Source organism: Halyomorpha halys, unplaced genomic scaffold, assembly GCF_000696795.3.
Source record: "Halyomorpha halys isolate HHAL.00 unplaced genomic scaffold, Hhal_1.1 Scaffold450.1, whole genome shotgun sequence".
Taxonomy (NCBI): domain Eukaryota; kingdom Metazoa; phylum Arthropoda; class Insecta; order Hemiptera; family Pentatomidae; genus Halyomorpha; species Halyomorpha halys.
Genome location: NW_027111919.1, coordinates 229,614 through 243,590, shown reverse-complemented (window position 1 = coordinate 243,590; position 13,977 = coordinate 229,614). Strand labels below are relative to the sequence as shown.

At 29.9% G+C, this 13,977-nt stretch overlaps 1 protein-coding gene and 1 pseudogene across 4 annotated transcripts in view; both read right to left on the bottom strand.

The window, feature by feature from the left end:
* LOC106682909 (CAP-Gly domain-containing linker protein 1) overlaps positions 1 to 13,977 on the bottom strand; it is a 457,329-nt gene that overhangs the window by 317,394 nt on the left and 125,958 nt on the right. The window lies entirely within an intron of this gene.
* Positions 4,765 to 4,891, bottom strand: LOC136796341 (U4 spliceosomal RNA; annotated as a pseudogene).

The window sequence follows — 13,977 nt, the reverse complement described above, 5'->3', positions numbered from 1 at the left end:
ATTTCTATTCTATCTGTCCTAAGTCAGTTTTTAAAGCGTCTAGAATTATTTTACTTCTGAAAAGAATTATCAGTAAGTATACGCAGCAATTATACATTATTTTAATGATCAAGTTGTTTTCTAATAGTTACTTTATAATATACTTATTTCTCTTAGTAAAGTTAATATTTTTTTTTATAGCAGTTCTTCTGTAACTTTTTAAATATGTTTTTATTGTATTCTTTAAAGTTTTTATTTACCTACTTCGATCGAATACATTGATCCTAACAGTCCGGTGCACCTAGAGATCTCGCCTCAGGGCATTGACTCTTCAATAGACCACATCGCTGCCAGTCATACATAACCACTTTTACACAACCAGGAAGGGACGTCCATCATACATTCCACTCTGAGCTTTTTGCTATAATTTTTTTAAAAACAGAATTGGGGTGACTATATTGATGGCAGCATAATACGTCCACCAGTTAAATCTATTAATTAAAGCATTTTATCTTTTAAACGTCAATAACAAGGAAAGAATTCATATTTATAGTTTTAAATAAAAAAACAAGAAATAATAAGTAATAAAATAAACAATAAAAGAGAAATTACAAAAACGTTTTGTATTCTTCCGAAAGTTTTATTATTAATAGCTGTTACTTTTTAAAAGATCGGAACCATTGTTTAATCCTTATTAATAAATACGTATAATATTATTAAACATAAATAAATGTTATTTACAAAGAAAAAAATAGAGAGGGTTGACGCACTAGTAACTAGGCCAGGAGAAATCATTCTTAGAGACAGCAGTCAAAGGGCTGTCTATCATGACTCTCACTGTTAAAGTGAAAATTTTCACCTTCGACTGTTTCAAATCTTGGATCCAAATATAGGTTTATAGGAAATATGTGAGGAGGTTAGAATGGCATATGAGTGGGCCAAGTTTCGTTTCTCGTGGAAAGGTGGATAATTAATAAATTTACTTAAATAGTACATATATGTAAATAAGTGTTTAAGAATAAAGTTGTTTATATATTAATCTTATTTATAAAAAAATGTTTTTTTTACATATATTTATTTTCGACAATGCAGTAACGTTTCGGGCTTTTTACCTACGACCATTTTCAAACTTTTTTTTTCCTATTTTTTTCTACTTCTACAACCATTCTCATTAATTTTCTTCGGTTTCATAAATATTCGAAGGGAGTATGAGAGTTGTTATATTACTATATTGTAGAAGTAGGAATAATTTCGAAAATGGCCAAAGATAAAACAGCCGAAATGTTACAAATAAGATTAATAAATATAAATTTATTTTTTTACAACGTGCATTTAAAGAGGGTCCAAGGAGATTTTCCTCTTAAATCATTTTTATTGATAGTTAATAATTTAATAATTAACTCCACTCATGAAAGAAATCAATATAATAAAGTCATACATAATACACATATAATTTATAAAATAAGTTCTAAATAATTATAATTATAAACAATTCACTTAAATAAATAAACCAAACTTAACTTACACTACTCCTTATCTAGCCCACTTATATAATCTTAGTAAGATTCGAAATGTAACAAAATTAAAATTTTTAAGAAATAATTTTCATTCTTTACAAAAATAATTTTGTTCTTGCATGGGGAAGATTTTTTATTGGTGTTGATGTTCGGTAATGGGGAAGTAGTCTGCACAGGAGCTTAGTGGTCCTTTTTGCCAACCTCTTGCGGTTACTTTGAAGTTAGTACTGTGTAAGATAAACTAGGAGGGATTGTTAAGATTAGATGGGACCTCCAAAAAATAGATGTTTCCCAAGTGTAAATTGAACGCATAATGTTCCGAACCAGGCACTCTGGGACCAACGCCATAAAGCGCACGGCCTTAGGCTCCTAAGGGAAGATGTTAAGAAATGATGTGATGATAGAAAGGATATGATTTCCAAGAGGGATTATAACCACGTTGCCGTACATAGTTGATTTGTGGTTTTCGGCGAATTACGCTGTCAGGACTGGTCGGATTGGAAAAATCATCAATATATTGATAATACATAAATAATATATAAATAATACATTGTTTTAGAATTATTTTCTCTTTCAGACTTCTTAATTTAGAATGTTCCTTCCCATAGAAAATTACTGAGCTCAGTGCGCAACAGAAGGACACAAAGTCGGCTTCAACTTAAAGCAAAGTTATTCATCATAAGCTTCGTTTAGATTTTTTTTCTTTGTAGAATTGCATTCAGTCCAATATTTTCAAACATTGGTAACAAAAATTATAGAGCACATTCACACCATATTTCAGTAATAAATTAAATTATATCAAAATAATAATAAAAAAAATAACAAAATTAAACTTAGAGTAACATAATATCTTAAATACATTCGTTCCGGAATACAGTATTTGTATTCAGCCTGGGAAACTCCGAAACAAGCTGTCCCCCTCTCCCCTCCCCCACCACTTGTAAAGTAAGAAGCAGAAGTCCGGAAGATCCCGGTATATCCCTCCCAATAACTGGCCATAGACACTCAGGACCTGGTTGGAGATTTATGAAATAAGGTCTGAGACAAATGGTATATTAAGGTCATGATGTAGGGGATTCTTGGTTAGACGGTATGCAGGATTGATTATTCCATGCAAAATTAACACAAATCTTTTCGGTAGAATTAATAAAAACGTTCTACTTATTATCCAGGTGAAAATGAATATTAAGAAGGAATTACAAAAGGATAAGGAAGTTTTTGGTTTCGTTTTCTTCAAGGTACAATGTTCTGGTTCAGTAGGCTAGAACGGTCATGGTCAGAGCGCGCACCATGTTCCTGATTATCAATCAGTTTCCATTTCTTAAAACAATCAAGAAAGGTTAGGATGTAGTTATTGAGATGATTTGTAAATCCGAAAAGTTGGGAAATTAAGTAAAAAGATTATTCAAAGAGGTAGTTAGAAATGCTTAAATAATTAGAAAGGTTATAAAGAGAGGTTAATTTAAAAAAAAAATTTTGGAAAAGGAAAAAAATCAGGAAATACTACTTGTTCCGGTAACCTACGGCAACGGAAAAGTTGAATCAGAAAGGCTTCCATGTATTTGGACCAGTAGCGCCCATGTGGCCAGCATCAAAAGCTTGCCTCCTCCAACGCTCTTGGTGGCAAGAGAAGCAACTCAGATGAGTGTGAGATAGCCATCTTGTCTTCAACCAGAGAAGCGTTCAACCTTTATTTTTGTTCAATGATCATTAATATCTACATGAGTGAGTAGGTTCTCTTGAGTGGTTCCCAGCAGCAGAGAGAGAAGAGGCTTGGAGATGCAGGGGGAAGAAAGAAGTAAGTCCACATAGCAATAGTTAACATCCGCATCATCATCAACCACCTCAATGTTAGATCTACAATTTCCATAGCCCAGTCATACAAAATTCTACTAACAATCTAATCATAATCTTTTCTTTCGGCCACCCACTACACTATTTGTAACATAAAACAATAGAATTTTATTTTTCATTTAATCATGTTCATTTTCAATTATACAATCCACTCCAACCCAACCAGCTAACCAAAAGTGAAGTGTGTCTTACAATGAGGTTAAAGGCATACTTCATACACTACTACCAGACATTTTTTTAGATTTGATATTCAACCTGCTTGAAAAACATATTTTAAAAAAAAATCAAAAATTGTCTACATAGTAAGAAAAGAATGAAAATTACTCAGACCTTTTGTTGGATTTAAGAAAGAGCCAAACATGTCAACAAAAATGACTGCTATGTAAGGTCATTCTGAAAAAAGCTCACTGATATTACAATGACGGTAAAGGATATGACCTAACTGCTAATGATACCCTGGGTATTATTAATCATACTAAATAACAGCCAATCACTCAACAATGACACTTTGCATAGCCGACCTTCGGCAAATAATTGCCAAGTAATAGTAACATCTTAGCTGGATCTACACGTTTGTCACTTGCCACAAATCCAAGACTTGTACCAATGCTTGTTAAACAAAGGAAGTAACAATAATCGGTATCCAAATGCTTGTTTTGTTCTTTTTAATTTTTTCGGTTATTACACTCGAATGATTTTATTTTCATTATTAAAAAAGAACCAAATAAATATATATAAACATATATCAGCCATCTAGATTGTGATGATAAACATTCATACAAATAGTACTACATAACCTATACATTCAATCTTCATTCTAAAATATTTATCAGAAACTTTTTTATTTAATTACCTTGAAATTATAATCTCACAAGAGGAGAATATAACAAAAAAAAAAAAGGCAATCCTTCCCGATATGCCCGTAAGATTCCCAGAGAGCGACGGTCGGGAAGAGGAGACGGGAAGAGGAGACTTCAAGTCGCTCTCTGGGAGTCTTAGTGGGGCGGGTCCGGTCGCGAAGGATTGATTTTTTTTTCTTTGAACAACATTCACATAATATCTTTTATGTTAAATAAAAAAATACTTAAGCTAATTAACAAGATTTCAAACGTATTTATTTACACCGAATCGATAGACTTTTACAATAAACAAGAATTAATAATTGAATCAAAAGGTTGGCTAAATTTTTTAATTAATTGAAACGCGCAGAGCAAAAATATTCATTTTTTGGCAGTTCTAAAACGATGCAAATTGAAAACAAGCGTGTGGATGCGGCACAAGCGCCTTTTGATGTGTGCCCAAAACCGACACCCAACGTATTGGGCGCAAATTCAGGTCAAATTGTACCAACCAATGTTTGGGAAATGTGTATATAGACTCCATAATACCTGAGTTTTTTTTCCTTATTTATTAATCTTAGAAGAGAGTTGAACTTGAGGAGTCAATTAGAGATGTATCCCGGACAAAGAATGATTAGTTTTCAACAAGCAATAATTGCACCTCAGTAGAACTTGGTTATGATATTGCCTCTTCGCAAAGTTTTAATCAATTCAAAATTTCACATTTCAATTAATAATTAAGGCTATAATAACCCATAAGTGGTAGCTGTCTTAAAAATATTTAAAAAAAAGAGAATGATTAGTATTTCATTGCTATTTTATTTAATGCTTTATTCAAGTCGAAGTTAAGGATTATAGTTAAAATCAGTCAGAGACATACAGAACTATAAAGCTATACAGAATGACCTCAGAATCGTAACTTTAATTTTGTATGAAAAAATTTCAAACAAAAACTTTTCAAGACTTCTTCAACTAATTGTTTTAATGTCAAGAATATCCTAAATTCTAAATTGTAAAATTTAGTTTCTCTCATAAAGATACTGAAATAAACATAAAAATGAAAACGTATAAAACAGATTGTATCCAACTATCTGAAAATATTTAGTAAATAGTATTCTATAGATCAAAGAAAAAATATTATTCTAAATATAAAGATGTTTCCACGTTATTACTTTAAAGCATTTATAATAAGAAAAAGTAGAAACTTCAAATTTGATGGAAAGATGAATTTGGTGGAATTTGGAGATTTAAAACTAAATTATCTGAAAAACTAATATTCCATTCTTCTGAACTTTTTTCGGTTAAAAAATAATCGGATTTAGGATTTTGAAATTACAAAAAGACGAGTTATTTATTAGCCTCTTGCAACCAAAACCTATCAAAACAGGCACGTTTTTAACTTTATCAAAGTAATAAATCTGCCATGGCCTAGTTTACAAGATTTGTTTAAAATAAATTTTAATTTATTACATGTATTTATAAAAACAACAAAATGAAATCTCACGGATCCCCTGTTGGATAACGTTGAACAAGAAACGTACCTACAGTTAAAGGAGCAGTGACCTACAACTTGGGAAACCCGACCACAACCCGAAGACTCAAGCCCATGCTGCGGCAGGACATCTTGTTATAAATTCTATATTTATCAGTTCTGTTATTGTCACTCTAAAATTTTATTTTATCTTAATTATTTTTTTTCTCTCTTCATCTTTTTCTTAGATTTTCTTATTTTTCCCCATTTAAATTATTTGTTTTGTTAAATCCATAAACGTCATTGTTTTTGTTATTAACTTTACTTTTATCAAGCATTATTATTTTATCTTAATTTTTTCTTTTATTTATAACATTGTATATAGTTAGGGGTGTCTTTTGTATGAGACTATAACCCCCACCTCCCATAAACTATTGTTAAAAAAAAAATGTACCTCTTACATTAACCATGTAAGACCCAAAAGGCCGATCTTATGTTAAATAAATAAATTTTTAAAAATTGACAGCGTGCGATTCTGTGGATATTACTTACATGTTAAAATTTATCAAAGATGTTTTCTCATATATTTTTTTTTAATCTTAAAAACCATTCGTATAGAAAAAAAAAATTACTCATAACATTTTTTCATATGATTGCCGAAATAATGTTTATAAATTGTTTCTGGCACGATTTCTAGGGAATGAAGGATTGAAAGTAAAAAAAAAATCTCTTAGTTCATCTGAATCGTTCAGTCCAGATGGTAGACGTAGATTGATGAGCTCTTAAGTTGCAGGTGATTAACTCAACTGACCGGTGGAACGGTGCCAACATCACTGGTGGCCCAGTCCAAATTACTGGCACATTCTTCCATTACTTTAATACTTTAGTTTCACACAATTAAACTTAGTTTTATTAGCTAAATTCCGAGTTAAAACAAAAAGTTACAAATATTTTTTATTTTTTAATTTAGATAATTAATTCAAAAATCGGAATAGTTTCTAACATAGATGCCTAATTGAAAAAAGGTACAAGTTTGTCTGTCAAAATTTCTCTCCATAAATAACTAGTAAATAAAAGTAGAAATAATTACAAATATATAGTTAAAATACCTCATGGGAAATTATCACAAACAATAAGGAAATCGTGTAGATCACGTTTTAACATGATTATCTACAGCAAATGACGAAATAAAATTCAAGGACTTGCATTAGCTGCTAATAAACCATTAATACTTATAGTTTTCAGACCAAATTGCTCTCATAAACCAGTAGAAAGATAGCCTGAAATTATTTTTAAAAAATATTTTTATCTACAAAAATTATTTCTAAGAGCATTTCTCTAACAATTGTAAATATATATCGTAAATCATAGTGCAAAAATGGAATATTTCATATATTACTGAATTTCATAATACGAACGCAATTTTATTATATATTAAAAATAATTTTTAATCACCAATATATCCGCTACATCCTGGTTCCACTAAGCACCAAAACTTTATCATTTCTTACCTGAAAAGATAAAATACATTATTTTTTTAAATAATATTGATAATATTAAACAAAGAAATTCACTTTTCTATAGATTTTAAACTTATCATTATTTCACAAAACTTCATCTAACGTATTTTAGTATTTTATTAAAACTAAAATTTGATTTGATTTTTTTATTTTATTAGATTGTACTAAATAGATAAATCGATGCATATTACAACGTAGTCATGGGGGGTCTGGCACAATTAGTGTTAGTTCATTAGTTTATCAATATTTAAAACACGAGATTTTGATTGTAATTTTTAACATAAATGTGTGAACTGAAACTAAACACTATGTTTAGCATGGGTATACAATACATAATACCTTATTGATTTAATATCTTATATAATTAATGTTCGTAGTTCTGTACAAATAAAAATAATAGAAGATAAAATGTATACTTTTTTACACTAATTATTAAGATATAAAGTAAAAAAAAAAAAAGCCGTTGAAAGTTCCTAAAATTTAAATTTCATTAGATGGCAATAATGCTATTTAAAAAGCTACTACAATTAATCATTATTAATCTTTATGTATAAATAAACACACAAATACACATATATGATTATTTTTAAACTGAGTATTTGTACCTTTGGAGTCAAAAACGCTCATAGGAAAATACAACAAATTGTTTTAAGGTTTAAAACATTATCTAACGATAAATCATCCCAAGCAGCATTATAAAATAATGAAGGTATCTTCTTCTATGGGTCTTCAGAAATTAGAATAAAATTTAATATTATTAAAAAAAAAAAATTAAGTGAAATATGTAGTGTGTGTAATGTAATATTTGTATAACGATTCACGGAAAATAGACTTTGCTAAGTAACAAAACTAACTCATAATTAATTCCGAATCTTAGTGAGAGGAGTAGAGAACTTTTACTAGACCACAAGAAGACGAGGTTGTTTGAGGTGTAACCTATACTTTAAGTAACCAAAGGGATTATGGACAGAATGTCTGGGGTCGGACGGACGTTGGAAGTAAGAGATGCATTCACCGGTCAACAAATAAAATATAGTTGCCTTGGTATGTTAATGAGTTAGCGAGGGACTCATCGCCAAAGATTGGCAGCTAATAGAGGGTGAAATTTCTCCTGATTGTAAAAACTGTCATGTGGCAAGGAAGAAAAAGAAGGAAAGGATGCCCAGTATTGGGAGGGTTTAGTGCACTTGGAAAAAAGGGACAATAAGGAAGATGAAGATGTGGATAAGAACAATGGAGTATAAGGAAAGGCCAAGTTCCACGGTGGCAGTTTGCTGTCGTGGTAGAACTATGGTAACAATCAGATAGTACAACAGTGCTTATTTACACGCTGACAGTAAACCTAACCTCGCTGAAAGTTCAACTTAGTAAATTATTAAACTGATCATTAAATACAACACATAATTGTCCAAAAAATAATAACATAAAATAAAGTATAAATTATATATGACCTGTTAAGTGCAAAAGTGGCCAAACTTGAAGTTCTATAATTTTTTAGGCAGAACATTTTTTTCTCTGAAAACTATTCAGTTACAAGTTATTCCAGCCAAGAACTGGTGAAATAATTATTTTTAATAAATGACTTCCACTAGGTTTGCTCTCAACCGGTCATTAGGGTTTCGTTTTATGAAGTTAAATAGGTGCGACATTTCATTTTCTAGCTGTCTAAACTTAGTAGTTGGTAGTCGCGCATGCGTAGCTTATGACCAATAATGCTATCTATCACGCAAATCACGTAACTGCAGTAAATATAATATGATATGGCTACAATTGTCGTGTTTACAGTCAAATTGAAAATTGGCATTAAGCCTGATACCGTCCTGTTATGTACTATAGTATATATTGTATTTGCTGTATTATTGTTTCCCTAATAAATAAATAATCAGATGAATAGCAAAATAAGACTATCTAATATATAAAAATCAATATTTGTTTATATTGTCTTGTTTATATATTGTCAATATTGGCCATTCCGAATTATTGGGTAAAAAAAAAAAGAAAAGAAAAGAAAAGAGAAAAGGATCAACAAAATTAATCATTTTCGGCGCGTAGCTGAGTAAGTATAGATTTTCTTCATCGTTGTTATATAGCAATCGATTTGTAGATTTTCTATAGAATAATAAAATAAAAAATTAAAATACATAATAAGGCTTGAAGTAAAATAGGTCAACTATTAGTTTTAAGGAATAATCAAATCATATTTTTCAAAGAAATTGCAAAATAGAAATTTTTTCACTTTTATTTTCTACGACTGACTATTGTTCATAACTCCTCTATATTTTATTCAATTTCTACGTTACTGCAAATTTTGAAAAGCTGAGTGTATGTTTTTTTAAGGCAATGTACTTAGATTTAATGCCTTTATAAGAGCGAAATATTGGTTTCAAATTACGAAAAACATTTCAACGTTTAATTGTAATCTCCAGTTCTAATTTGTTTAATGCCCTTTAATGCATTTAACAGAGCCCTAAATCTCTTCGAAGTTTCCTGTAGATAAGTTCAGTTTGGTTAAGCTTATTTGTAATTTTTACCATAAATTTTTAGAATTTAATGTTAACTCTATAAACTAAATAAATATAATTATAAATTAATTAAATCATTTATCCAATGTGTAATTAACTAAATACAATAATTTATATCAATCTTTCAATTGTATTCAATTAATAAGCCCCTATATGCAATTGCGAATCATTGCATACCCAGGATCAAAACTTGGAGTGGGAGCAATCCATAGCCAATTAGGATAATTTTGTTTTCCAATGTCTACTTTTCTGTTTTTGCGTTTTATTGCGTTCCCCTATACTTCTTTAACCTTATAGTTTACGTATTTTTAAAATTCTTATCATTGTTTATTTTATTAATACCATTTTATCTTTTCCTTCCTTTTATTTGTAGATAATTTTCTTTTCAATTATTTTCACATAAACCTACCTTAATTTACCTTTTTTTGTATTTTATTATTTTACTAAATCCCAACAAATCACATTTACTCTTCGTCGTAAACCTGCCGACTGCCCTACAATATACTTTAATAATGTGGCTCTTACCCCAGTAGAACAGATTCGTTATCTTGGACTACATCTTGACAAACGACTAACCTGGAATCCTCACACAAGACTGAAAAGACAGGAAACTGCACGCAGATTACGACTATTACAGCACTTACAAGACAAACGGTCTAAACTTCCAACTCATTACAAAAGACTGATCTACATGACAATAATAAGGCCCATCTGGACATACGGAGTTGAGCTTTGGGGCTCCACTGATCGAAGGTTCCTCTCGTATCCAATCTTTACAATCCAAAATCCTTCGTAAAATCCTCAATGCTCCTTATTTTGTTACTAATAAAACCATCCATAAAGACCTAAATGTTCCTTATGTAACCGATCTAGCCCGAACCCGATATTATTCCTTCCATAATAAACTCCCTAACCACCCAAACCCACTAGTTTCTAACCTTGCTTTCTCTTCCATTCCTAGCAATCCTCCGAGGCGCCTGAAAAGAAGATGGCCTCGTGACCTTATATTGTAAACTGTTTTTAGAGTTCTACTACTGGGTAGTTTCTCTACATCCTGTATCATATCATTATGTCATTATGATCAAATTTACTTGTATTTTTTATACAGTTGTAAATATCAATAAATAAATTTAAAAAAAAAAATTATTTTACTATTTCAAAATGTTATTAGTTGTTTTGGTATCTTTTTAGCGAATAATAAATAGTTGTCAAATATTTTGTTTTTTTGACCGCAACTCTGAATATCATTTTTATAGACAATTAGTTTGTGACATTGCAGCACGGAAAAGGAGAATAAAATTAAGATTTTAAAAACACTATATATAATTGTCTCAGTGCTTTATTAGTTAATACAATAAGCATTGACTAAAAAAAAAAAAGATATTTTTTATGAAATTAATATTTTTTTTGTACTCCTTGAGGGAAGGGGGGACTCTCAGAACTCTCGGAACTCCCATGTTGTCAGGTCTAATTGCTATAAATAAAATCAGTAACCCTAGTACAATAAATGAGGGTTCAAGAAATTAAATCAAGTACTCTAGTAAGGAAATTAAGGTTAAATCCAAGAGTATGTTACTTCTTAGCGAATAGTCCTAAAAAGAAACAGCAATAAATCTAATAATTTTAAGCTGGAAAGAGTTCAAAGCCAGTTGTTCAATTATTCACAAAGAAACGTGCAGATAAAACAAAACATCTATTTTCCGACAAAGGTTAACAAAAAATAAAAAAAATAAAGCTATCAAGAGTTTAGCATCACGAAATCAGAAAATGTTTTTCAGTATCGTTTCCAGTTTCTCTAGATTTATATCACAAGCCATTTAAAAGTTTAGACATTCACAAGTATCACTTCGTTGCATGGGCTTGTAGACTTCGTGCAACCGATTCAGTTAGAAACGAGAATGAAGTTTTAGAAAAGTTTTGATTAGATTCGCCTGACGAAAATCAAGGTCAGATTTAAAACTTTTAAGTTATATAAAGAACATTCCAGATGTTTCCTAGAGGCAGTACAATAATCGAATTTCATCAGTTATTTTAATTTCTAAGCCAATATAAGTCCATTTACGTTCAAATCGAGATATTCAAGGGTTTGCGTTGAATTAAATCTAAAAATATAACTAACGTAAGATATATAATAATCGTAAAGATAACGTTAAATTTATCATTCAAATTAGAATAATTAATATTATTTAAGATATAATATTTTTTTATGGCTACAAATGGACTTACGCCACTTTCGACATCAATAAAATGACGTTTTCAATTCTTTTCAAAGCACAAGTCCTCAGGAAAAGTATTTCCCTCGGAATAAAAATAAATATACACATTATTATATTATAAAATTTAAAAATATAATAAACTTCTATTCTTTGTAGCATAATTTTTACATTATTATTATTATACACGGGAAGAGGAGATTAAGATTTATTAAGTTTTATCGAGCAATATTTAAAAAGCGCCTGATATTGAAAAACGGCATTAATAATTTTACATTAAAGTTATATTATTTTAAAAATTATTATACTGCCTTCTCATTTTTTGGTTGTAGGAGTGATTTAAAATAAATATGGTGTGCAAGTAGCATATAATGTAATAAAATCATTAAGTTTTTGTATTTTAGATTTGTGAGTGGTCTTGGTTTCTGTATAGCAGTGCTAACTTGATATTAAAAAGTTTTGATCTATCTGATTGAGGGATTCACATGGGTATCGAAAGTAAAATTTGGCAGTAAATTGTTTATAACAAAGTGTTAATGAACTGTTCATTTTATAATTAAACATGAAACTGTGATCTTATAAAATTTTATTGCAGAAATATTATCCAACTGAAACTTTCACAATAAAACTAATGCAACATTCTAAAAAAAATTTTCATTATTTGATTAAATGGCAAATTTTCATATAAACATGTTTGGATTTAAAAATCTTTAACGAAATTGGTAAGAAATACCCAAAATTTAAAAAGTCTTACGAGATTTTTCGCGGTCGATCTCAACACGTGATGAACATCGCAGCATTTCAATTCAAGTTTTCTTTCTCTTTTGTTTTTCAATTCAATTCAATTTAGTTTATTTTTATCTTGTGCACCAGACCAATCACAAAGAGATCGTAGTTTTTGTTTTTATTATTACATTTTATTTTTTTCGAAACTTTTTTTTTTTTTTTTCAATAATTCGCTATGGCGATGTTATCGGGAATACCTGTCTGGAATTGTTTCTTCTCGAGCGTGAAGCTTTGTTAGGTATGACCGTGAAAAGCTTGTTACCCTAAAATATTAGTTAAGAAGTTCAATATAAAATGAGAATTTTATTAATAACTCTTGATTATATTAATTCTTAATTTTACTAAGAACACATAAATTGAAAAAAAAAACCAAAAAAAAAACAGAATTCATTTTCACAAAACGGCAAACTAATAATTTTGAACATAGTATTAAATAATAATCCAATCCTTTTGCTAAATCCTAAAAATAAGTAATAAGCATATCAACTCAAAATTAAAAAAACATAAATAAAATAATGTACAAAATGTTTCATATTTTAATAAAAAATCAAAATTAGCCGCAGAAAATAAATTTATTCTCATTCCTCTATTATACGACTGTCCCAGAGTTTTGCTAATTTAGCCGACTAAAAAAAACTACCATAAGCGTTCCAATAAATCTATACCCATACAACCAATAAAGGGTCAGGGATGCAGTACATAGTAACGAAATATTGTTACTAGACCAACGGTTGTGCAAGGTGATTTGGTCAGAATCACGCTCGACCGTCTGATTTTTACTCAATTAAGGGTACTATAAATATATATGGGATTGTAGAGTAATATGAGGTTGGGTGGACCCCGAAGAGCAACGGAGCCCACACGGCTTACTCAATGGCTACAGTAAAATAGATAATAATTACCTACCTAGCAGGATTCTAATCTGGGTCCTTCAAGTTAGTGGCCTTACTGATGAGCAACCCAATCTCATAGCGCTGATATAGCAATATTTAAATTTTTTTTAAAAATGATAGTTGAATGAAATATAAAAGAAAAAAAAATTATTACAGTAAGCGACATTATTTGATGTAATAAATTAATTAAAAAATAATTCAACACACTATCCAAATTTTAGTCTCAAAACATTTATTTCATTTACACGTCCAACGTTTCGGCCAATTCGGCCATCCTCAGGGACATATAACAAATAGTCACAGACTGCAGAGATTTGATATCCCCGGCTTACCATACAATTTGCCAACTTTACTAAACTATAATAGCCCGCACATTCCAGATA